The sequence below is a fragment of the Dendrobates tinctorius genome, unplaced genomic scaffold (genome assembly GCF_039654945.1).
Source record: "Dendrobates tinctorius isolate UK_male_01 unplaced genomic scaffold, ASM3965494v1 ptg000022l, whole genome shotgun sequence".
NCBI classification, from domain to species: Eukaryota; Metazoa; Chordata; class Amphibia; order Anura; family Dendrobatidae; genus Dendrobates; species Dendrobates tinctorius.
Genome location: NW_027361690.1, coordinates 70,155,510 through 70,181,360, shown reverse-complemented (window position 1 = coordinate 70,181,360; position 25,851 = coordinate 70,155,510). Strand labels below are relative to the sequence as shown.

Genomic DNA, 25,851 nt, shown 5'->3' with positions numbered 1-25,851 from the left:
GATACCAAGGCCATTTGTTCACCGAAGGGAATCTGCGGATGGCTGGTCTATGGATAGTCGGTGGAAAAGAAGCGTGAGCAAACTCATCTTCAACTGCATTACGTGTCGCAAACTCTGTGGCTCGTTCCAAAATCCGAAGATGACCAATCTTCCATCCGACAGACTCAGTACCGAACCCCCCCTTCACCAATGTTGGACTAGACGTATTCGGTCCTTGGTTTGTGGCTACTTGACGCACAAGGAAATCCAATACTGAAGCAAAGTGTTGGGCAGTTCTATTCACTTGTCTTTCCATCAGAGCTGTTCATATTGAAGTAATCGAGTCTATGGACACTTCAAGTTTCATAAATGTGTTTTGACGCTTCACCGCAATCAGAGGCTTTGTGAAGCATATTCGCTCTGACATAGGCACGAATTTCATTGGATCGGCAAGAGAACTCCAAATTCCTTCCAATTTGGACATTGTTAATGTTGAAAGGCACGCAAGATACTAGACTCTATCTTCCTCCAAGCGAACACCAGACTCACACTTGAGAGTTTAACTACGTTCTTGGCTGAGGTATCGGCTATCATCAATGCCAGGCCACTGTCAGCACTTTCCAGCGATTCCAGAGATACGAAGTTCATACTCCGGCAATGCTACTCATGCAGAAAACCAGTGTCCCGAGAGCTCCACTCGGAGAATTCAACGATAAAGATCTCTTCAGATGCCAGTGGAGGCAAGTGCAAAGCGTGTCCAATGTCTTCTGGGACAGAAGGAAGAAGCAATATCGCTTCACTCTACAATCCAGGACAAAGTGGCAAAAAGACCTCCCAAACATCCAACCAGGCGATGTAGTACTTGTCAAAGACACTCAGTCACATCGTAATGAGTGGCCACTCGGTCTAGTCACCAAGCCTCTTCCCAGCAAAGATGGGAAAGTGCGCAAGATAGAGGTCAAAGTGAGCAAACTTGGGGAGAACAAACTGTTCTTCAATCCAGTTACTGAACTTGTATTGTTATTATCCCCCAAAGTGCCAAATAGTAGCATCCGTTGATGCCAAGCAGGGAGTGTTCTGCCGATTCTGTGCAGCTAGATATTTTTAAGTGCTGTTACAGCTATAGCCATTAGGTGCCATATGTTGCCCTTCTCTTTTATTCATGTGTTTGGAATTTTCTGTTCCCCAAATGGTTATTTGTTCAGAACCGCCCATTCTTTCTGCCCTGGTCAACAACATGTAACCATTCTCCAGCCATCTCCTGAGTAGCTCATATCTGCTCAGCTCAGCTCTGCAAAACCATTGCTATACCTCTTCAAGAAAGCCTATAGCCTGCAATGACCCCACTACCTCCTCACCACTACCGGAGATATCACCTCAACCAACACCGGAACTGCTGCAACCCACGAACCTACTGTCTCCTTCCCCACATCCTGTAGCATGTAAGCCCGAAAGGGCAGGGTCCTCTCCCCTCTGTATCAGTTGTAAGTTTGTTTACTGTAAGTGTTATCTGTAATTTGTATGTAACCCCTTCTTATGTACAGCACCATGGAATCAACGGTGCTATATAAATAAATAATAACAATAATAATTAGTTATGCATCTGTGTTAGCAGCCATAATGCATCCCCCCATGATGTTTGCAATGCATACTCAGCTCCTGTGATGTTATTTCACTGCATGTTTGTTATAAGCATCCTCTAGTTAAGCATCCTCTGTTCAGTCAATGCAAGCTTGCAACCCTTAGGTGTTTTAGACATCTTTCTCTTCGCTGCTGGGATTGTTATATTGCTCAGCTCTTATATAATGCATGATAACATCATCCTGTGTCATTGCTACTGTTGTGATAATACCCTGCATTGCTATTACTTGCCAGTATTTGTGTATTGTATACTGAATACCAGTACTGACATGCTGTATGATCTGTCTCTTGTAGTTTTTACCTGAATCATCCACGTTTTGTACAACAATCTACTGAATCATCCACATTGTGTACAACAATCAACTGAGTCATCCATATCTGTGTTCAGCAACCTCTGATCTCATCTACTACGGTATTCTACTATACCATCTGTTATAATCTCCCATTGTTGTCCATATCATCCCACTAATTAATAGACTTAAGTATTAGAGATGAGCGACTTTGCCTTTATTAGGGTCGAGTTGGGTTTCATGAAACCCGACTTTCTCAAAAGTCGGGTCGAAAGAAATCGGCCAACTATAGGGAAAAGACGGAGGCCGACTGAAACACAAAACCCAATGAAAATCAATGGGGAAGCAAAGTCGGCAGGGAGTGGAGGACAGTAAACACACCTACAGTGCCCATTTCAATGCCAAGAACATCAATTCTTATTACTGAAGCTTGTCAACCTTAATTTACGTCATAATAATAGTTAGTTACGCATTGAAAGCAGGGGGTTATTTGGCTAAAGTTGTGAGGGGGTAGGGCTGGCTCCAGGTTTTTTGTGTGCCCTGGACCAAAGAGTGTCAGTGCACCACTTTAACACATACCACATCTCATGATGCTCCGATACGGCACAGAAATATAGGTATAGTATAATGACAAATACTTCACTGCTTACATGACATGACTGATCTATATTAACCCCTTCACCCCCAAGGGTGGTTTGCACGTTCATGACCGGGCCAATTTTTACAATTCTGACCACTGTACCTTTATGAGGTCATAACTCTGGAACGCTTCTATGGATCCCGGTGATTCTGACACTGTTTTCTCATGACATATTGTACTTCATGTTAGTGGTAAAATTTCATTCAAATAACTTGCGTTTATTTGTGAAAAAAATGGAAATTTGGCAAAAATTTTGAAAATTTCGCAATTTTCCAACTTTGAATTTTTATGCTCTTAAATCACAGAGATACGGCACACAAAAAACTTGATAACTAACATTTCCCACATGTTTACTTTACATCAGCACAATTTTGGAACCAAAATTTTTTTTTGTTAGGAAGTTATAAGGGTTAAAAGTTGACCAGCGATTTCTCATTTTTACAACACCATTTTATTTTTAGGACCACCTCATATTTGAAGCCACTTTGAGGGGTCTATGTGATAGAAAATACTCAAAAGTGACACCATTCTAAAAACTGCACCCCTTAAGGTGCTCAAAACCACATTCAAGAAGTTTATTAACCCTTTAGGTGCGTCACAGGAATTTTTTTGAATATTTAAAAAAAAATGAACATCTAACTTTTTTTCACAAAAAAAATACTTCAGGTTCAATTTTTTTTATTTTACCAAGGGTAACAGGAGAAATTGGACTGCAAAAGTTATTGTGCAATTTGTCCTGAGTACGCTGATACCTGATTTGTGGGGGGAACGACTGTTTCGGCGCATGGCAGAGCTCAGAATGGAAGGAGCGCCGTTTGACTTTTTCAATGCAAAATTGGCTGGAATTCAGATCGGACGCCATGTCACGTTTGGAGAGTCCCTGATGTACCTAAACAGTGGAAACCCCCTACAAGTGACCCCATTTTGGAAACTAGACCCCCCAAGGAACTTATCTAGATATGTGGTGAGAACTTTGAACCCACAAGGGCTTTACAGAAGTTTATAACGTACAGCGGTACAATTAAAAAATCATATTTTTTCCACAAAAATGATCTTTTCACCCCAATTTTTATTTTCCCAAGGGTAACAGGACCCTAAAAGTTATTGTGCAATTTGTCCTGAGTATGCTGATACCCCACATGTGGGGGTAAACCACTATTTGGGCGCATGGCAGAGCTCGGAAGGGAAGCAGCGCCATTTGACGTTTTTGGCTGGAATTGAGATCGGACATCATGTCGCGATTGGAAAACCCCTGATGTACCAAAACAGTGGAAACCCCCCACAAATGACACCATTTTCGAAACTAGACCCCCTAAGGAACTTATCTAGATGTGTGGTGAGAACTTTGAACCCCCAAGGGCTTCACAGAAGTTTATAACATAAAGCCGTACAATTAAAAAATCATATTTTTTCCACAAAAATGATTTTTTTCACCCCAATTTTTATTTTTCCAAGGGTAACAGCACCCTAAAAGTTATTGTGCAATTTGTCCTGAGTACGCTGATACCCCACATGTGGGGGTAAACCACTATTTGGGCGCATGGCAGAGCTCAGAAGGGAAGCAGCGCCATTTGACGTTTTTGGCTGGAATTGAGATCGGACACCATGTCACGATTGGAAAACCCCTGATGTACCTAAACAGTGGAAACCCCCCACAAATGACACCATTTTGGAAACTAGACCCCCCAAGGAACTTATCTAGATGTGTGGTGAGCACTTTGAACCCCCCAGTGCTTCACAGAAGTTTATAACGCCCGGGCGTGAAAATAAAAAAATCATATTTTTTCCACAAACATGATCTTTTAGTCACCATTTTTTTTATTTTCCCAAGGGTAACAGGAGAAATTGAACCCCAAAAGTTGTTGTCCAATTTGTCCTGAGTAAGCTGACACCCCATATGTGGGAGAAAACTACTGTATGGACACACGTCAGGGCTCGGAAGGGAAGTAGTGACGTTTTGGAATGCAGACATGGAAGGAATGGTCTGCGGGTGTCATGTTGCCTTTGGAGAGCCCCTAATGTACCTAAACAGTGGAAACCCCCCACAAATGACCCCATTTTGAAAACTAGACCCCCTAAGGAACTTATCTAGATGTGAGGTGAGCACTTTGAACCCCCAAGGGCTTCACAGAAGTTTATAAAGCCAGGGCATGAAAATAAAAAAATCGTATTTTTTCCACAAACATGATCAATTAGTCCTCAATTTTTTTATTTTCCCAAGGGTAACAGGAGAAATTGAACCCCAAAAGTTGTTGTCCAATTTGTCCTGAGTACGCTGACACCCCATATGTGGGAGAAAACTACTGTATGGACACACGTCAGGGCTCGGAAGGGAAGTAGTGACGTTTTGGAATGCAGACATGGAAGGAATGGTCTGCGGGTGTCATGTTGCCTTTGGAGAGCCCCTAATGTACCTAAACAGTGGAAACCCCCCACAAATGACCCCATTTTGAAAACTAGACCCCCTAAGGAACTTATCTAGATGTGAGGTGAGCACTTTGAACCCCCAAGGGCTTCACAGAAGTTTATAATGCCAGGGCATGAAAATAAAAAAATCGTATTTTTTCCACAAACATGATCAATTAGTCCCCAATTTTTTTATTTTCCCAAGGGTAACAGGAGAAATTGAACCCCAAAAGTTGTTGTCCAATTTGTCCTGAGTATGCTGACACGCCATTTGTGGGAGAAAACTACTGTATGGACACACGTCAGGGCTCGGAAGGGAAGTAGTGACGTTTTGGAATGCAGACATGGATGGAATGGTCTGCGGGTGTCATGTTGCCTTTGGAGAGCCCCTAATGTACCTAAACAGTGGAAACCCCCCACAAATGACCCCATTTTGAAAACTAGACCCCCTAAGGAACTTATCTAGATGTGAGGTGAGCACTTTGAACCCCCAAGTGCTTCACAGAAGTTTATAATGCTCGGACGTGAAAATAAAAAAATCATTTTTTTCCACAAAAATGATATTTTTGCCCCCAATTTTTTATTTTCCTAAGGGTAACAGGAGAAATTGGACCCCAAAAATTGTTTTGCAATTTGTCCTGAGTAGGCTGATACCCTACATGTGGGGGTAAAACACTGTTTGGGCGCATGGCAGAGCTTGGAAGGGAAGGAGCACCATATGACTTTTTCAACTCAAAATTGGCTGGAATTGAGATCAGACGCAATGTTGCATTTGGAGAGCCCCTGATGTGCCCAAACAGTGGAAACCCCCAATTCTAACTCCAACCCGAACCCCAACACACCCCTAACCCTAATCTCAGCCCTAACCCTAGCCCTAACCCTAACCCTAATCTCAGCCCTAACCCAAGCCCTAACCCTAGCCCTAACCCTAGCCCTAACCCTAGCCCTAACCCTAGCCCTAATGGAAAAATGGAAATAAATACATTTTTTTAATTTTATTATTTTTCCCTAACTAAGGGGGTGATAACGGGGGGTTTGATTTACTATTTATGGTGGTTTTTATTTTTGGCAGCTGTCGCACGCTAAAAGACGCTTTTTATTGTAAAAATAGTTTTTGCATCACCACATATTGAGAGCTATAATTTTTCCGTATTTTGACGCACCGAGTCATGTGAGGTCTTATTTTTTGCGGGACGAGTTGATGTTTTTATTGGTACCATTTTTGGGCGCGTGACATTTTTTGATCGCTTTTTATTCTGATTTTTGTGACGCAGAATGAACAAAAACCAGCGTTTCATGAATTTCTTTTGGGGGAGTGCGTTTACACCGTTCCGCGTGCGGTAAAATTGATAAAGCGGTTTTATTCTTCAGGTCAGTACGGTTACAGCAATATCTCATTTAGGTCGTTTTTTTATGTTTTGTCGGTTTTATGCAATGAAAACTATTTTATATAAAAAATAATTATTTTTGCATCGCTTTATTCTGCGAGTTATAACTTTTTTATTTTTTTGCTGATGATGCTGTGTGGCAGCTCGTTTTTTGCGGGACAAGATGACGTTTTCAGCGGTACCATGGATATTTATATGCGTCTTTTTGATCGCGTGTTATTGCACTTTTTGTTTGGCGGTATGATAATAAATCATTATTTTTTGCTTCGTTTTTTATTTTTATTTTTTAAGGGGTTCGCTAAATGGGTGAACTAATGGGACAGTTTTATAGGGCGGGTCGTTACGGACGCGGTGATACCTAATATGTGTACTTTTATTGTTTTGGTTTTTTTTTATTTTCAAAAAATGAATTTATTGGGGAATATTTTTTTTTTTTTTACTAATTTATTTGGCGATTTTTTTAAAATTATTTTTACACTTTTTTTAATTTTTTTTTACTTTATTACATAGTCCCAGGTGGGACATCACTGTCCTGTGACAGGTCGCTGATCTGTCACATCACAGATCACTGTGACAGATCAGCAATCTGTCCCAGGCAGTGCACAAGGCTTCCTCATGCCTGCGCTTTGCAGGCACTGAGGAAGCCAGCTTCCTCCAGGCCCCCGAAGGCCCCCGTCGCCATCATGGATCCGGGGGAAGGAGGAAAGGAGTCCCCCGCAGCAGCGCTGCACATTGCGCTGCCGTGGGGGGCTCAGGGAAGCACGGAGGGAGCCCCCTCCCTGCCGATGCTTCCCTTTAACTCCCGGCACACCGCGATCATGTTTGATCACGGTGTGCAAGGGGTTAACGTGTCGGGGGCGGTCCGTGACCACCCCTGACACATAGTGCCGGGTGTCAGCTGTGATAATCAGCTGACACCCGGCCGCGATCAGCGGCGCTCACCACGTGGGCGCCGCTGATCGCGCTAGACGTACTATCCCGTCCATGGGCATAGGGGCCCGGCTCCCATGGACGGGATAGTACGTCTGATGTCAGGAAGGGGTTAAATTGTACAACAGCTCAAAAAAGGACAGTATATTACTCCATACAGTATTATGGCCACCACATTGTGCGCCATACAGAATAATGAGCCCCATATATTTCTCCATACAGAATAATTGGCCACATATATTGTTCCATACAGTATATGATGAGCTCCACATAATGCTACAGTATATGATGGTCTCCATGGACGATGCTCCAGTGTGTTATGGGCCCAAATAATGCTCCACATATAATGGGCTCCATTTCTAATTCTCCAGTATATAACGGGCCCTGTAAATGCTGCTCCAGTGTCTGATGTCCCCAATCTGGAATGCTCCAGTATATGATGGGCCTCATGGATGATGCTCCTGTGTATGATGGGCTCCAATAATGCTCAATATATTATGGGCTCCATTTGTAATGCTCCATTGCATAAAGGGCCCCGTAAATGCTTCTCCAGTGTCTGATGTCCCCCATTTGGAATGCTCCAGTGTATCATGTGCCCCATAGATGCTGCTCCAGTGTCTGATCTGCCCCATTTGGAATGCTCCAGTATATGATGGGCCTCATGGATGATGCTCCAGTGTCTTATGGGCCCTAATAATGCTCCATATATAATGGGCCCCATTTCTAATGCTCCAGTGTATCATGTGCCCCATAGATGCTGCTCCAGTGTCTGATCTGCCCCATTTGGAATTCTCCAGTAAATGATGGGCCTCATGGATGATGCTCCAATGTCAGATGTCCCCCATTTGGAATGTTCCAGTATATTATGAGCCCCATAGATGCTGCTCCAGTGTCTGATCTGCCCCATTTAGAATGCTCCATATATGATGTGCCTCATGGATGATGCTCCAGTGTCAGTTGTCCCCCATTTTGATTGCTCCAGCATATGATGGGCCCTATTTTTAATTAACCCAGGAATGGTATGTGAATAGAGCTCCATAGAGTAATCTGAAGTGTGTGCTGCTGCATTCTTCACTTTTGGTGTGGGTAAAGGACACAAGGAAAGTGGTTGCTCCTGACCAGAAGCCTGCACTTATGACTTGCTTGCATTTTTCAAAACTTCTGAAGAGGAGGCGATAGAGCTGGAGGCTGTTTCAGCAATGTAAGCCAAAAACAGTTCCTGATGCTCCGGCTTTAAAAGCAGTCTACCTACTCCCAGAAAAGTGAGCCTTACAGGAGTTCCGGAGCTACACCATGACGCAGGCTCAATACCTCCTGCCTTAGCTGCTATTGTGCTTTTGGCACTACCAGCAGATGCACCACCACCACCATCAGTACCAGGTAGCCCCCCATGCCCACGTCCACATCCTCTTCCACCATACTTCCTCATGTTTTAGAAAATTGACCCAAAATACCAGCAGATATATGGTACTGTATCAGAAGTGTACAGCTCTATACAGTCTAGAGATAACAGTAAATCTCCGTATATATTTCATGAGTCATACACAGACGCTCACAGGCTCAGTATGGATTACCCAATAAAATAAAGTTGAAAAAGAGTACAGTATCACCAGATACAAGGTATATATAGTATAGTGTAAACATTCTGAATCTCCGTATACATTTCAGAAGGCAGACACAAATGCTCTCAGGCCCAGTATGGATTACACAAGAATATGAAAAGCTGTAAATGGGTAATGTAACACAAGCGTACAGCTGTATACAGTGTTGGCCAAATTTGAAATCTCGGTATACATTTCCAGAGTCACCCTCAGACGCTCACTCAGTTTTGGTTTGACCATAAAAAAACAATGTTGTAAAAAAGGTACTGGATAACAAGATAGCAAGTATATATGTTATAGGGTACAATTGAAATCTCCATATACATAGTCCCGTAGTCAGTCTCAGACGCTTACTCAGTATGGATTTGACCGTAATACTAAATGTCGAACAAAGGTACTGTATAACAAGATACAAGCTGTATCGAGTATAGGGTAAAAATTGGTATCTCCAGTTCACCATATAAATAGAAGGCATAAACAACACACGCTCACCCACTATGGATGATACCGTAATACAAAATTTGGAACAAAGGTACTGTATCAGCACATACCAGGTGTATCCAGTCTAGGGGTAATTGTAAATTTCTGTCTACACTTCCGGAGTCAGACACAGACACTCACAGGCTCAGTATATATTACACCAGAATTTAACAAGTAGAAAAAGGGAAAGGTAGTCGAAGCATACAACAATATACAGTGTTGTGGTACTTTTACATCTTCATATATATTTCAATCTCAGTAAGCCAGTTCAGACCCTCCACTACTGGAAACTACATGGATACAAGTACAGACGGAAAGTCGAGTGTTAGCAGAAATTTGGGAATTACTCATCGCGGGAAAACCTCCCAGAAGATGTTGCAGAGGCGATGCAGACCCTCAATTACTGTGTCTGTGGAGACAGCGAAAACGGTCCTTTGTGAAGAAAGGATTGCTTTAGCGCAGTCGCGTGGATCACATCACCGTTACTCGTCTCAATCAAACTGTGATCACAGGGAGAGATGTAGACATGGTCCTCACTGCCTATCATGATGTGTGTGGTTATTTTGGAGTGCCAAAGACAGAAGGCACAGGCCGTAGGCGATTCTATTGAATTGGCATGAGAGGAGTCATTGAAAAATGGTGTGAGGAATGTCACACGTCTGTGACTATCACAACTGTGAAAGGTGATCATAAAGCACCACTGCATCTGCTTGTAAGTTTTCGTCCATTACAAATGGTAGCCATTGATCATCTGAAGGTAGAGGCCAGCAGGAAAGGGCATAGCTACATCTTAACCATCATCAATCAATACACCAAATTTATAGTGGCCGCCACTGTGAGGGATTTAACTGCCCAGACTACAAAGCGGTGGAGCATGGAGAGGTAAGTATTGCAACTTGCAAGTGCTGTGGCCATGACCAAGCAGGGGGGCACACTCGTGGTCGACGGTACTGGCACAGGGCCCCTCATAGTACGCTGGTGTGTCTGACAGCGAGTGGGCCCCCCCACCGTCAGAGACACTGTATTGTACTACGAGGGGCCCAGTGCCAGTGCCAGCGTTCAGAGCAATGGAACTTGCCCAGGTGCACCAGGTGTTAACCCCAGCCATTGGGGGGGTGGGAAGACCACTTAGGGAGGTTTAAAAAATGGCATATGTTGATGTGTTGGCTGGACATTCAGCTACTGCAAAGGTCGGAATTGGGCAAGTCCGAGGAAGAGGAAGCGAAGCAGTTTTCTGGGAACCTATGTGTCATCAGGGGAATGGGACAAAATGCTTTACAAACCATGCATGGTTCATTTTAATGAAGATTAGATCATCAACATTTTGGGTTGACAGATGGGTCCTTTTTTCTGTCAGGATTGATCGAGCAGCACTGAAGACTCTTTCAGATAGCACACTACCAGCAGGGCAAGCGAGCTTCTGTAAGGCATATTGTGCCAATTCAGGCCAGGTGTCCAGTTTAGAGGCCCAATAGTCAAAGGGGAATGACTTGTGAGGGAGAACATCGTTATGGGAGGAGAAGTAGTTTGTAACCATAGTCGACAACTGCTGTCTCCTATCACTTTTAATCGATGCAGTATTAGCAGTCATGAGAGCGGTACTTGAGAAATCATTGCACAACATGGTCATTAAACCCCTGTCTCCAAAACCACTTCGGCTGTGTGCACCACGAACACCTCTTCCATTGTGCCCACTACGGCTCATGGGAGAAACAGCACCACTGATGTGTCGTGGGAAAGTCTCAAACAACCTGTTTACCAGAGTTGCTTGTTTGTTAGCCAATATTATCTCTAGGTTCTCCAATGGCATGATGTTGTGTAATTTGCCTTTGTAGCGTCGATCGAGGATGCTGGCCAGCCAGTAGTCATCATTAGAGTTGAGCAAAACGGGTCGAAAAAATTCAAAAGTCGCCGACTTTTGGCAAAGTCGGGTTTCATGAAACGAAACCCGACCCTAGGATGAGGTCGGCCACGAGGTCGGTGACTTACGCGCCAAAGTCGCGTTTCAAAAGTTTGTTTTGCGCTCTTTTTCAGCCAATCAGGATCCACGGACACTGTGGGCAACGTGATGACATAGGCACGGGTCACCACCATCTTTCAGAAGGGCATGCAAGTGATTGGCTTGCTTTGGTGGGCGTCACAGGGGGTATAAAAGGGCGTGCACACCGACCGCCATCTTACTTCTGCCGATCTTAGTATAGGGAGAGGTTGCTGCTAATTCTGTAGGGAGAGCGTTAGGCAGGGAAGAAGACAAAAAAACTGCTTCTGCTGCTAGCGATTTGGCCTGCACAACACACCAGTCACTGTGTGTGCAGTGCAAGGGGAGGCTATATAGTGGTGTATCAGTGGTGTTGGTTGTTGGGCTGCCTTCTAAGGCTTCCTGACATTCCTGCATTGCTGTTTACCCACTGATCCGCAAACTGCTTTTTTAAAAGCAATCCCAATTTTTTTTTTTTGTCCTGCTGAGAAGAAAAAAAAACTGCTTCTGCTGCTAGCAATTTGGCCTGCACAACACACCAGTCACTGTGTGTGCAGTGCAAGGGGAGGCTATATAGTGATGTATCAGTGGTGTTGGTTGTTGGGCTGCCTTCTAAGGCTTCCTGACATTCCTGCATTGCTGTTTACCCACTGCTCCGCAAACTGCTTTTTTAAAAGCAATCCAATCTTCCTTATCCTCTAGTCATTTTTGTCACAGCTGTGCCATCGAGCCTGTCACATAGCGCTCAGATATTCATTGGGCCTCACACAATCCAAAAGTGTCCAATGTCAAAAAGTGTGTGCAGAGATTCAAAATCTCCCTTATCCTCTAGTCACTTTTGTCACAGCTGTGCCATCGAGCCTGTCACATAGCGCTCAGATATCAGTGGGCCTCACACAATCCAAAAGTGTCCATCCAGTGTCCAAAAGTGTGTGCAGAGATTCAAAATCTCCCTTATCCTCTAGTCACTTTGGTCACAGCTGTGCCATCGAGCCTGTCACATAGCGCTCAGATATCAGTGGGCCTCACACAATCCAAAAGTGTCCAGTGTCCAAAAGTGTGTGCAGAGATTCAAAATCTCCCTTATCCTCTAGTCACTTTTGTCACAGCTGTGCCATCGAGCCTGTCACATAGCGCTCAGATATTCATTGGGCCTCACACAATCCAAAAGTGTCCATCCAGTGTCCAAAAGTGTGTGCAGAGATTCAAAATCTCCCTTATCCTCTAGCCACTTTGGTCACAGCTGTGCCATCGAGCCTGTCACATAGCGCTCAGATATCAGTGGGCCTCCCACAATCCAAAAGTGTCCATCCAGTGTCCAAAAGTGTGTGCAGAGATTCAAAATCTCCCTTATCCTCTAGTCACTTTGGTCACAGCTGTGCCATCAAGCCTGTCACATAGCGCTCAGATATCAGTGGGCCTCACACAATCCAAAAGTGTCCATCCAGTGTCCAAAAGTGTGTGCAGAGATTCAAAATCTCCCTTATCCTCTAGTCACTTTGGTCACAGCTGTGCCATTGAGCCTGTCACATAGCGCTCAGATATCAGTGGGCCTCACACAATCCAAAAGTGTCCATCCAGTGTCCAAAAGTGTGTGCAGAGATTCAAAATCTCCCTTATCCTCTGGTCACTTTTGTCACAGCTGTGCCATCAAGCCTGTCACATAGCGCTCAGATATTCATTGGGCCTCACACAATCCAAAAGTGTCCAGTGTCAAAAAGTGTGTGCAGAGATTCAAAATCTCCCTTATCCTCTAGTCACTTTGGTCACAGCTGTGCCATCGAGCCTGTCACATAGCGCTCAGATATCAGTGGGCCTCACACAATCCAAAAGTGTCCAGTGTCCACAAATGTCTGCAGAAATTCAAAATCTCCCCTGTCCTATAGACACCTTGTACCTTGTTTTACATTACTATATAGTTTGTTGGAATTTGTTTACCTTTCTACCAAAAATGAGGAAGGCTGGTGGAAGAGGCCGTGGAATTGGGCGGGGGTTGGCAGCTGGTAATGTTGGTGTTGGTGGTGGATCTGATGGTAGTGGCAAGAGCAAAATAGGACCGAATGCAGGAGGTGCTGACCCTGCGTCATCGTCTGGCTACATAAGGCCTCGAACGCTTAGTTTTCTAGGAGTTGGCAAACCGCTTTTAAAGCCAGAGCATCAGGAAAAAGTTTTGTCTTACATTGCTGACTCAGCCTCCAGCTCTATCGCCTCCTCTTCTTCAGTTGTAAAAAGTAAAAGCTCTGAGTCGTCATTGGAGGCTCATGTTCATGAACCACACCTTTCCTTGTGTCCTTCACCCCAACCACGATTGAAGGATGACGCAGGCCATACTACTGATTACTCCATGGAGCTGTTTTCACATACCATGCTTGGATTATCAAGTGAAATGGTGAATTACCCAGGCCAAGATGAATCTGACATGGAGTGCACTGATGCACAGCCGCTGATGGATGATTCTGCTGGTACATTCACTCAGAGCACTACATTGTCCTCGCAGTGTACAGAGCCAGATTCTGACCCTGATGAGACTCAGGTGCCCCTTCCCGCACACTATACCACCATACACGGTGACACAGAGGAAAGTGCACATGACATAGAAGAGGAGGTGATGGATGACCCTGTTGTTGACCCAGATTGGCATCCATTGGGGGAAGAGGGTGCTGCTTCCAATAGCTCAGATGAGGAGCATCCACAGCAGACATCGACATCGCAACAGCTGTTATCTGGCAACCCGGAGCACTCCAAAGACAGGTTCCAAACATCAAAAGAGTTGCTGGACAGCTTGTCCAGAGGGTCAAAAGATCACAGCGTGCTAGGCCGCAAAATGTCTGCCAAAGTAGGAAGAGTGCAGTGTGGCACTTTTTTGACCAAAATCCTCACGATCAGGCCAAGGTTATCTGTAAGAAGTGCGCAAAGACCTTTAGCCGAGGGAAAAATCTGAAAAATTTGAATACCAGTTGCATGCTTAGACATTTAACCAGCATGCACTTGCAAGCGTGGACACAACACCAAACCTCAAGTGCCACATGTGCAACTGATCACAACGAAGGTAGTCAGCAACGCTACATTGTTTCCCCCACTGTAAGCCCACCGGTTAGCACAGCAGCAAATGTTGAGGTGTCGTTGCAAGACCACAGCAGTCAGGGAATCCCACTGTTATATAAATGAAAGACTGATTCTAGGCCATCAGAAAGAACACCAACTCCATCACCATCATCAACCCTCTCTCAGTCCGCCCTGTCCACCGCTACTTCCACCATATGCAGCTCTCAAGTCCAGCTCACCCTCCCAGACACTATGAGTAGGTCAAGAAAGTACTCAGTCTCTCATCCGCGTACACTGGGTTTGAACGCCCACATTGCCAAACTAATCTCGTTTGAGATGATGCCCTTTCGGTTGGTGGAAAGCACAGCTTTCCGCGAACTCATGGCCTATGCAGTACCACGCTATGACCTACCCAGTCGCCACTTCTTCTCTCGCAAAGCCATCCCAGCCCTCCACCATCATGTGAAAGACCGCATTGTCCATGCACTCAAGCAGTCAGTGAGCGGAAAGGTGCACCTCACAACTGATGCATGGTCCAGTCGGCATGGCCAGGGCCGTTACGTGTCCATCACTGTGCACTGGGTTAATGTGGTGGATGCAGGGTCCACAGGGGACAGCGGTGGTGGGACAATGCTGCCTAGCCCACGGTATAGGAAACAGTTGGCTGTAGGCGTTCGACCCTCCTCCTCCTCCAGAAGCGAAAGATCGTCCACAGAGCGCAGTCGTACGAGTACTCCATCTGCAGCTGCCACTGTTGCACACGATGTGTCCCCCTATCGAGCAGCTAGAGGAAAGCGTCAGCAGGCTGTGTTGCAGATGATGTGTTTGGGCGACAGACACACCGCCGAGGTGCTGGCTGAGTACTTGAAGCGACAAACTGAGTCATGGCTGGGCAGTGTACATCTTGAGGCAGGCAAGGTAGTTAGTGATAACGGCCGTAATTTTGTGGCAGCCATAGCCCTTTCAAAACTCAGCCACATACCTTGCTTGGCTCACACCTTGAACCTGGTGGTGCAGTGCTTCCTCAAAAATTATCCGGAGTTAACAGCCCTGCTCCAGAAGGTGCGAAGACTGTGCGCACATCCGCCGGTCGCCTGTACACTCCGTTCGTATGCAGAAGCTGCAGCGATTGCTCCACCTTCCCAACCACCGCCTCATTATCGACATTGCAACAAGGTGGAACTCCACCCTGCACATGGTGGAGCGGCTGTGCGAGCAGAGGCAGGCCATAATGCATTTGTGGGAGGATACACGGCCAGGCACTTTGAGAGCAGACATGGAGTTGACAGGTGTGCAGTGGTCGAAGCTGAAAGACCTTTGTAAAGTCCTTCAGTGTTTTGAGGAATGCACACGGCTGGTAAGCGCAGACGACGCCATCCTAAGCATGAGCATCCCACTTATGCGTCTGCTCATGCAAACTTTGACGCACCTTAAGGAGCAGGAGTCTGCAGCCAATGTTGATGAGGAGGAAGAGGAGGAGGGAATCCTTGATGACATTCAGCCATTGTCTGCTCAGGGACCTCTCCTGGACGAGGTGGAGGAAGAAGAGGAGGAGGAGGATGATGATGGGGATGATTACTTAGGGGAGGAGGATGCATCTCGTGGGGCAAGTGAAAATGTTGGCGTGGCAAGGTCTGGTACAGGGTTTGTGCATGACTGGAGGGATGTGGATTTGCCAGAAAGTGCTCCTCCAACCAGCACTCGCACTGCATCATTGACACCGGGAACATTGGCCCACATGTCAGATTATGCCTTGCGGATCCTAAAAAGGGACCCCCGCATTGCCAAAATGATGAACGATGACGACTACTGGTTGGCCAGCATCCTGGATCCACGCTGTAAAGGCAAATTCCCTATCATCATGCCACAGGAGAACCTTGACCTAATATTGGCTAATAAACAAGCAACTCTGGTAAATCGGTTGCTTGAGGCATTCCCAGCACACAGCAGCGGTGATGGTTCTCACACGAGCCGTACGGGCCGGGGGCAGCTTGGCAGAGGTGTTCGTGGTGCACACAGCAGAAGTGGCGTTGGAGACAGGGGTTTCATGACAATGTTGTGGACTGATTTTTCAAATACCGCTCACACAACTGGTAATACTGCATCGATGGAAAGTGACAGGAGACAACAGTTGTCAACTATGGTTACAAACTACTTTTCCTCCCATATCGATGTTCTCCCACACAGGTCATTCCCCTTTGACTATTGGGCCGCTAAACTGGACACCTGGCCTGAATTGGCCCAATATGCCTTACAGGAGCTCGCTTGCCCAGCTGCAAGTGTGCTATCGGAAAGAGTCTTCAGTGCAGCTGGATGAATCCTGACAGAAAAAAGGACCCGTCTGTCAACCCAAAATGTGGATGATCTAACCTTCATTAAAATGAACCACGCATGGGTTTCCAAGGATTTTGTCCCACCTTCCCCTGATGACACATAGGGTGACAGAAAAATGGCTTGCTTTGGTCCACCTCTTCCTGGTACTTCACCTATTTCGCCTTTTGCATCAGCTGAATGTCCAACATCAACATATGCCACTTTCTAAAACTCCCTAACTGTGCTGCCTCCCCCCCCATGGCCGGGGTCACCACCTAGCGCACGACACCGTGCGAGTGCCGTTGCCCTGGACAGGTGGGTAGGCCGACTCTTGGGCGCGGGCACTGGCACAGGGTCCCTCATAGTGCAATCAAGTGTCTCTGACGGTGGTGGTGCACACCCGCCGTCAGACACACCGCTGTACTATGAGGGGCCCAGTGCCAGTACCGACGCCCACGAGTGGGCCCCCCTTGCTTGGGCAGGGCCCCAGCATTTGCAAACTCTCCCTGCTCCTCCGCTGTGTAATCTGGGCCGTCAAATCCATACTGTGCCTGACACCGTCTGAGCCTGCCTCCTGAGACATATATTTTGAATGTGTACGCTATCCATACATGTTATCTGGGGATACGGTACCCTTTCTAACCTTTGTGCAATCACGTGCAATCCATACTGGGCCTAACACCGTCTGAGCCTGCCTCCTGAGACATATATTTTGAATGTGTACGCTATCCATACATGTTATCCGGGGATACGGTACCCTTTCTAACCTTTGTGCAATCACGTGCAATCCATACTGGGCCTAACACCGTCTGAGCCTGCCTCCTGAGACATATATTTTGAATGTGTACGCTATCCATACATGTTATCCGGGGAAACGGTACCCTTTCTAACCTTTGTGCAATCACGTGCAATCCATACTGGGCCTAACTCCGTCTGAGCCTGCCTCCTGAGACATATTTTGAATGTGTACGCTATCCATACATGTTATCCGGGGATGCGGTACCCTTTCTAACCTTTGTGCAATCACGTGCAATCCATACTGGGCCTAACACCGTCTGAGCCTGCCTCCTGAGACATATATTTTGAATGTGTACGCTATCCATACATGTTATCTGGGGATACGGTACCCTTTCTAACCTTTGTGCAATCACGTGCAATCCATACTGGGCCTAACACCGTCTGAGCCTGCCTCCTGAGACATATATTTTGAATGTGTACGCTATCCATACATGTTATCCGGGGATACGGTACCCTTTCTAACCTTTGTGCAATCACGTGCAATCCATACTGGGCCTAACACCGTCTGAGCCTGCCTCCTGAGACATATATTTTGAATGTGTACCCTATCCATACATGTTATCCGGGGATACGGTACCCTTTCTAACCTTTGTGCAATCACGTGCAATCCATACTGGGCCTAACACCGTCTGAGCCTGCCTCCTGAGACATATATTTTGAATGTGTACGCTATCCATACATGTTATCCGGGGATACGGTACCCTTTCTAACCTTTGTGCAATCACGTGCAATCCATACTGGGCCTAACACCGTCTGAGCCTGCCTCCTGAGACATATATTTTGAATGTGTACCCTATCCATACATGTTATCTGGGGATACGGTACGCTTTCTAACCTTTGTGCAATCACGTGCAATCCATACTGGGCCTAACACCGTCTGAGCCTGCCTCCTGATGTATAGACATATATTTTGAATGTGTACGCTATCCATACATGTTATCTGGGGATACGGTACCCTTTCTAACCTTTGTGCAATCACGTGCAATCCATACTGGGCCTAACACCATCTGAGCCTGCCTCCTGAGACATATATTTTGAATGTGTACGCTATCCATACATGTTATCCGGGGATACAGTACCCTTTCTAACCTTTGTGCAATCACGTGCAATCCATACTGGGCCTAACACCATCTGAGCCTGCCTCCTGATGTATAGACATATATTTTGAATGTGTACGCTATCCATACATGTTATCTGGGGATACGGTACCCTTTCTCACCTTTGTGCAATCACGTGTAATCCATACTGGGCGTGAGAACGGCTGGCGAGCTGTTAAGCAAGTTACAGCACCTGTGGTTTGCATACGTAAGTTTTTCATTTTTTCAGGAATGACGGTTAGGCCTAATTCCGGAACTGCGGTTGACCTGCACTTACTGGGAAATCATTGTTCGCGGGTAATAATTGTAATCATTGATCCCCATCACTAACGTTGTTCAGCGGGTTATCTGCACCTGTAAGCGACAAATGCTGGCCTTTTCAGTGTAGCGCACATGCAGCCACGGACATGTAAGGGCATGACACACCAGTTATTGGCCAATCTCATGTGCCAGAGCCTCACGTGTCCCTCTAGTAAGCCGGACTCGGACCGCGGGGCATGACGGAGTCTCGTTCGTTAACGGAATTAAGCTTGCAATGTGTGCATCTGTTCTGTAGCTGGCATGGTTGAGGTTTCCCAGGTGGAGTCGAATTTAACCATAGGCTCCACTCCTGGTGGTGCCCTTCTGGACATTCCTTTAAGGTTCAGCTTTGCAACCATACTGCCCACGTAAAACAAACACTTTGCCTTCATGAACGCTGTTTGGAGGGTCATGACTTGTGGGAATAACGCCGCCCAATCAGTTAACCTGCTAGAGAGATCCTTCGTTGCTCCCAAGCATGACATCACACTCCCTAGGAAGAAGGTAATGCCACTGTGGCGACCGTACTCCTGGGGGCGACACAAGTGCACTGATGCCCAGCCACTGCTCGATGAATCTGCTGGTACATTGACCCAGACCACTACATTCCCCTCGCACGCTACACGACCTGAATCTGACCCTGATGAAACTCAGGTTACCCTTCCCATATACAGTTCCATCTTACACGGTGACAAAGAGGAAGCTGCAGATGAAAGTGCAGGTTCGGCCCACCCGCCATCAGACACACCACCGTACTATCAGGGGCCCTGTGCCAGTGCCGTCGCCAACGAGTGGGCCCCCCCTGCTTGCCCAGGATCACAGCACTTGCAAAGTTGAAATACTGTGCAGTGAGATGGAAGATGGGGACGACGAGGAGTCCAGACAAGTACAGGGATTCCCTAGCGAGGAGACTTATTTGATTGTTTTCAATGTTGGGACACCATTTTTTGGGGAGCACTATTCTCTGGAGAATGATAGATGGGGCCCACCATACACTGGAACATTCCAAAGGTGGACATCAGACACTGGAGCAGCATTTACAGGGCCCATTATACACTAGAGCATTAGAAATGGGGCCCATTATGTTTGGAGCATTATTTGGGCCCATAAGACAGTGGAGCTTCATCCATGGGGACCAACATATACTGTAGCATTATGTGGAGCTCATCATATACTGTTTCAAACATTATATGGGACCAATGATTCTGTATGGAGAAATAGATGGGCCTCGTCATGAGATGTAAAAAGTGAGGTATTTTTCATTGTACTATACCGCTATTTCTCTGCCGTATCGGAGCATGATGAGTTGTGGTATGTGTTAAAGGGGCGCTCTTTCGCCCAGGGCACATGAAAACCTGGAGCCAGCCCTCCCCCCCCACAGTCTGTAGCCAAATAACCCCCATTTTTTAGTGCGTAACTTGTATTATGAAGTTAATTAAGGTTGACAAGCTTAAGTAAGAAGAATTGATGCTTTTGGCATTCAAATGGGCACTGTTGGTGTGTTTCCTGTCCTCCTCTCACTGCCGACTTTTATTCCCCATTGACTTACATTGGGTTTTGTGTTTCAGGACGACCCCGACTTTTCCCTATAATCGGACGATCTTGCTCGACCCGACTTTTGGAAAAGTCGGGTTTCACGAAACGAAACGCGACCCTAAAAAACCAAAAGTCGCTCAACTCTAGTCATCATCTCTCATCATTTTGGCAATGCGGGGATCCAATTTTAGGATCCGCAAGGCATAACCGCACATGTGAGCCAGTGTTCCAGGTGACAATGATGCACTGCTACTGCTGGGTGGAGGAGCTGTTTCTGTCAAATCCACATCCCTACAGTCACACACAAACACTGTACCTGACCTTGGAACACCAACATTTTCTCTTGCCCCCTGAGAAGCATCCTCCAGCCCAAAATAGTCATCACCCTCATCCTCCTCCTCCTCCTCTTCTTCCTCCACCTCATCCAGGAAAGTTCCCTGACCAGACAATGGCTGACTGTCATCAAGGCTTCCCTCCTCCTCCTCCTCCGCTGCAGACGCCTGATCCTTAATGTGCGTCAAACTTTGCATGAGCTGACGCATAAGTGGGATGCTCATGCTTATGATGGAGTCGTATGCACTTACCAGCCATGTGCATTCCTCAAAACACTGAAGGACTTTACAGAGGTCTTTCAGCTTTGACCACTGCACACCCGACAATTCCATGTCTTCCCTCCAACTGCCTTCCCGTGTATCCTCCCACAAATGCACTACAGCCTGCCTCTGTTCACACAGCCTCTCAACCATGTGCATGGTGGAGTTCCACCTTGTTGCAACGTCTATGATTAGGCGGTGCTTGGGGAGGTGGAGCAATCGCTGCAGCTTCTGCATGCAACTGGAGTGTATGGCCGAGCGACGGATGTGCGAGCACAGTCTTCGCACCTTATGTAGCAGGGATGTTAACTCCAGATAATTATTAAGGAAGCACTGCACCACCAGGTTCAAAGTGTGAGTCAGGTAAGATATGTGTGTGTGTTTTGCATGGGCTGCCACAAAATTATGGCCGTTATCACTGACTACCTTGCCTGCTTCAAGATGTAGACTGCCCAGCCATGACTCTGTTTGTCGCTGCAAGTAGTCGGCCAGTACCTCCGCGGTGTGTCTGTTGTCGCCCAAAGACATCATCTTTAACACAGCCTGCTGATTCTTACCACTAGCTGTTTCATAGTGGGACACCTCGTGTGCAACACTGCCAGCTGCGGATGGATTGCTCATGCGACTGCGCTCTGTGGACCAGCTTTTGCTGATAGAGGAGGAGGAGGAGGATCGAAAGGCTACAGACAACTTTTTCCTATGCCATGGGCTAGGCAGCACTGTTCTACCGCCGCTGTCCCCAGTGGAGCCTGCATCCACCACATTAACCCAGTGCGCAGTGATGGACATGTAACGGCCCTGGCCATGCCTACTGGTCCATGCATCTGTTGTGAGGTGCACCATTCCACTCACTGACTGTTTTAGTGCATGGATAATGCGGTCTTTCACATGCTGGTGGAGGGCAGGGATGGCTTTTTGAGAAAAGAAGTGCCGACTGGGTAGGTCATAGCATGGGACAGCTTCGCTTTCAACCAAACGGTAGGGCATCATCTCTAATGCGATTAGTTTGGCAATGTAGGCGTTCAAACAAAGTGTATGCGGATGAGAGGATGAGTACTTTCTTGTCCTACTCAGAGTGTCTGATAGGGTGAGCTGGACTTGAGAGCTGCATATGGGGGAAGTAGTGGTGGACCGGACGGAGTGAGAGGGGGTTGGTGATGGTATTGGTGGTGATGGCCTAGATTCAATGTTGTGTTGCAAAACCATTGTGATTCCCTGAGTGCTTTGGCCTTGCGACGACACCTCCACATTTAGTGCTAGTGGGGTGCTTAATGGTAACAGTGGTCTTACAGTGGGGGAAGCGATGGAGCGTTGCTGGCTACCTTGACTTGGAACAGGTGCACACGTGCTACCTGAGGTTTTGTAGTACATCCACGCTTGCAAGTGCATGTTGATTAAATGTCTAAGCATGCAACTGGTATTCAAATTTCTGAGTTGTTTACCTCGGCTAAAGGTCATTCCACACTTCTTACAGGTAACCTTTGCCACACTGCACTCTTCCTACTATGGTATACATTTTCTGGCCTTGCACACTGTTCTAAGTTGACCGTCTGGCCAAGCTGTCCTGCAACTCTTTTAGTTTTTGGTCCACGTTTTTGGACAACTACGGGCCTGCCAGATAACCGCTGCTGCAATGTCAATGCCTGCTGTGGATCCTTCTCCTTATCTGAACTATTGCCAGCGCCACCCTCCTCCCCCAATGGATGCCAATCCGGGTCAAGAACTGGATCATCCATCACATCCTCTTTAAAGTTATCTGTACCTTCCTCTTTACCTTCCTCTGTATCACCATGTAAGGCGGTATAGTATGCGGGAAGGGGCACCTGAGCTTCATCAGGGTCAGATTCTGGCTCAATAGACTGCGAGGGCAATGTAGTGCTCTGGATCGATGTACCAGCAGAATCATCTAGCAGTGGCTGTGCATCAGTGCACTCCATGTCAGATTCATCTTGTACTGGGGAATTCTGGATTTGACTGGATAGCCCAGGCATGGTATGTGAAAAGAGCTCCATAGAATAATCTGAAGTGTGGGCTGCCGCATCCTTTACTTTTATGGGGGTGAAGGACACAAGGAAAGATATTTTTCCTGACCAGAACCCTGCACTGACGACTCCGTGTTTGCAGGATTTGAACCTTCCGAAGAGGAGGCAATAGAGCTGGTGGCTATTTCGGCAATGTACGCCAAAACCTGTTCCTGATGCTCCGGCTTTAAAAGCGGTTTTCCTACTCCAAGAAAAGGCAACCTTACAGGCCTTCTTGAGCCAGAGGATGACGTAGGCTCAACACCTCCTGCCTTAGCTGATATTGTGCTTTTGTCAGAACCAGCCGATGCACCACCACCATCAGTACCAGCTGCGCCCCCTGCCCACGTCCGCGGACTTTTCCACCATACTTCCTCATGTTTGGGAAAATGTGCCAAAATGCCAGCAGAGAGATGGTACTCTATGAGGAGCATCCAACTGTGTAAGGTGTAGTAAAAAAATTAAATCTACATATATATTTTGTTAGTCACAGACGCTCTCACAGCATGTATTGGACAGTAATCCAACAAGCAGATATGCGGAACTGTATCAGAAGTGTACTGTACAGCTGTGTACGTTTTTTATGAAACTAACAATCTCCGTATATGTATTTACGGAGTGTCACACACACACGCTGACTCTGTATAGATGTGACTGTAATGCGAACGGCAGATATACAATACCGTTTGCGAATCAGACAGCTCTATATGGTGTGTGTATTGAAAATTGTCTATCTCCATCTTTTTGTATAGGGAGTGAAACACGCTGTCTTTGCCTAGTTTTGACTGTGATCAAACAGCAGATATACAAACCTGTTTGAAAAGCATACAGCACTCTAAGGTGTAGGTCTGGAAATACTCCTCGGCTTTTTTTTCCAGAGTCACACACAGATAGCTTCTATTTGTCCATAATACCAGCCGGTACACGGTAGTGTGTGAGGAGCGTACACCGCTATACGGTGTCTGTTTGGAAAATTGTCAATCTCCGTCTATTTGTATAGGGACTGACACACGCTGTCTCTGTCTAGTTTTGACCGTGATCAAACAGCAGATATACGAAACTGTTTGAAAAACGGACAGCACTCTAAGGTGTAGGTCTGGAAAAACGGCCAAACTCCTCGGCTTTTTCTTCCAGAGTCACACCCAGATAGCTTCTATTTGTCCGTGATACCAGCCAGTACACGGAAGTGTGTGAGGAGCGTACACCCATTATACGGTGTGTGAAAAAATGAACGCTCAGTAACTCACCAGGACAAAATAATAAAAGTTGGAGTGCTTTGAAAAAAGCAGTTTGAACAGTAGTGTGCACACAGCAATGCAGCTAGTAGGTAGCCTTAAAAAGCAGCCTAATCACCACCAGGGCTGCTGCACAAAAGCAAAAATCCTCCCCTTTCACTGCACACTAACTGTACAGTGAAAAGCGCTATCAGCAGAAGCAGTTTTTTTTTCTCCTTCCCTGCCTAACGCTCTCCCTTATTCAGAATCAGCAGCAGCAACCTCTCCCTATGCTAAGATCGGCAGAAGTAAGATGGCGGTCACAGCCTTTTATACCCACTGTGATGCCACACAAAGCCAGCCAATCACTTCAATGCCCTTCTCTAAGATTGTGGTGGCCGCTGCCCATGTCATCGCGTTGCCCACAGTGTGCGTCCTCCATCACTGGCTGAGAAAAGGCGCTGGAAGCATTATTTGAAACGCGACTTTGGCGCTCTGATCGGCGACCTCATGGCCGACCTCACACTATGGTCAGGTTTCGATCGGCGAAACCCAACTTTAGCGAAAGTCGGCTATTTTTGAATTTGACCGACCCGTTTCGCTCAACTCTATTAAGCACCCATAAGGTCTTGTTTCTGGGAGTGGATGAGTGGTTAAGCCTTATGCTGGAATCCACACACCACCATAAGTGGAAGAAGGCAGAACACTATTTGATCAGCTCTAGGTGACACTCAAAAATACACAGCAGTTGTAAACTATTATACCACTGCATTGTGACAGAGAAGAAGAAAGAAGTAATCAATCCTAGAATGAGTATGATGAAGGGTAGAATAGAAAGAGAAGCTTCTATCCCCGGGGTGATCTATTCCCCACAAATCAAATAAGGAGTTAGCCCTAATAAATTTTCTAAAATCCCTTGCTAATCTAATCCGATTTTGTGATGGGGGTTTGTTATTAATAGAGTGTCTATCAGATATTTCTGAAAAGGGAATGTTAAAATTGCCACCCACCAGTAAAGCTGTTGAAGGAAGTTTATGAATCAGGGAAAAAGCCTTTCTTAAAAACGTGATCTGACCAGAGTTTGGTGCACATAAATTGCATAGGATTATAGATCTGCCCCTCAAAGAAGCCTCCAAAATGACATATCTACCCGTAGGATCAATGTATGATTTATTTACTTGTAAAGGACAACCTGTTGTAATCAAGATGGCCACTCCCCCTCTTTTATGATTGGTAAAAGCAGTATAAGAGAAAGGGAAAGAGTTGAGGGTAAACCTGAAAGTACCTGTCCCAAGGTAATGTTTCTCCTGAAGGAAGGCAATGTCGGCCTTCTGGGACTTCAGCTCCTGGAGATTAAACCTCCTTTTTCTAGGGAAATTAAGCCCCTTAACGTTCAAAGGTATTATGCTCGTCATTTTGCATTATTTAGTTTACTCACACACATATGATCCCCAGAGGCTATCACCCTTTTCAGTTCTTCTAGGATAGAGCAATTAACCATCTCTTCTGGGATAATCTGTATTTGTTGTCCTTGCTGATACACCTGGATAAATGGAAGGCAAAGAAACATTAGGAAGAGGGAGAGACAAGGACAAAAAATA

The 25,851-nt window shown here is 46.2% G+C and overlaps 1 long non-coding RNA gene across 1 annotated transcript in view; it reads right to left on the bottom strand.

Moving 5' to 3' along the window:
• Positions 1-25,851, bottom strand: part of LOC141083973 (uncharacterized) — a 108,380-nt gene that overhangs the window by 15,425 nt on the left and 67,104 nt on the right. Inside the window, exon 2 of the long non-coding RNA XR_012230878.1 lies at positions 25,689-25,793. This is a non-coding gene — a long non-coding RNA (uncharacterized lncRNA). The remainder of the gene's footprint in view (positions 1-25,688; positions 25,794-25,851) is intronic.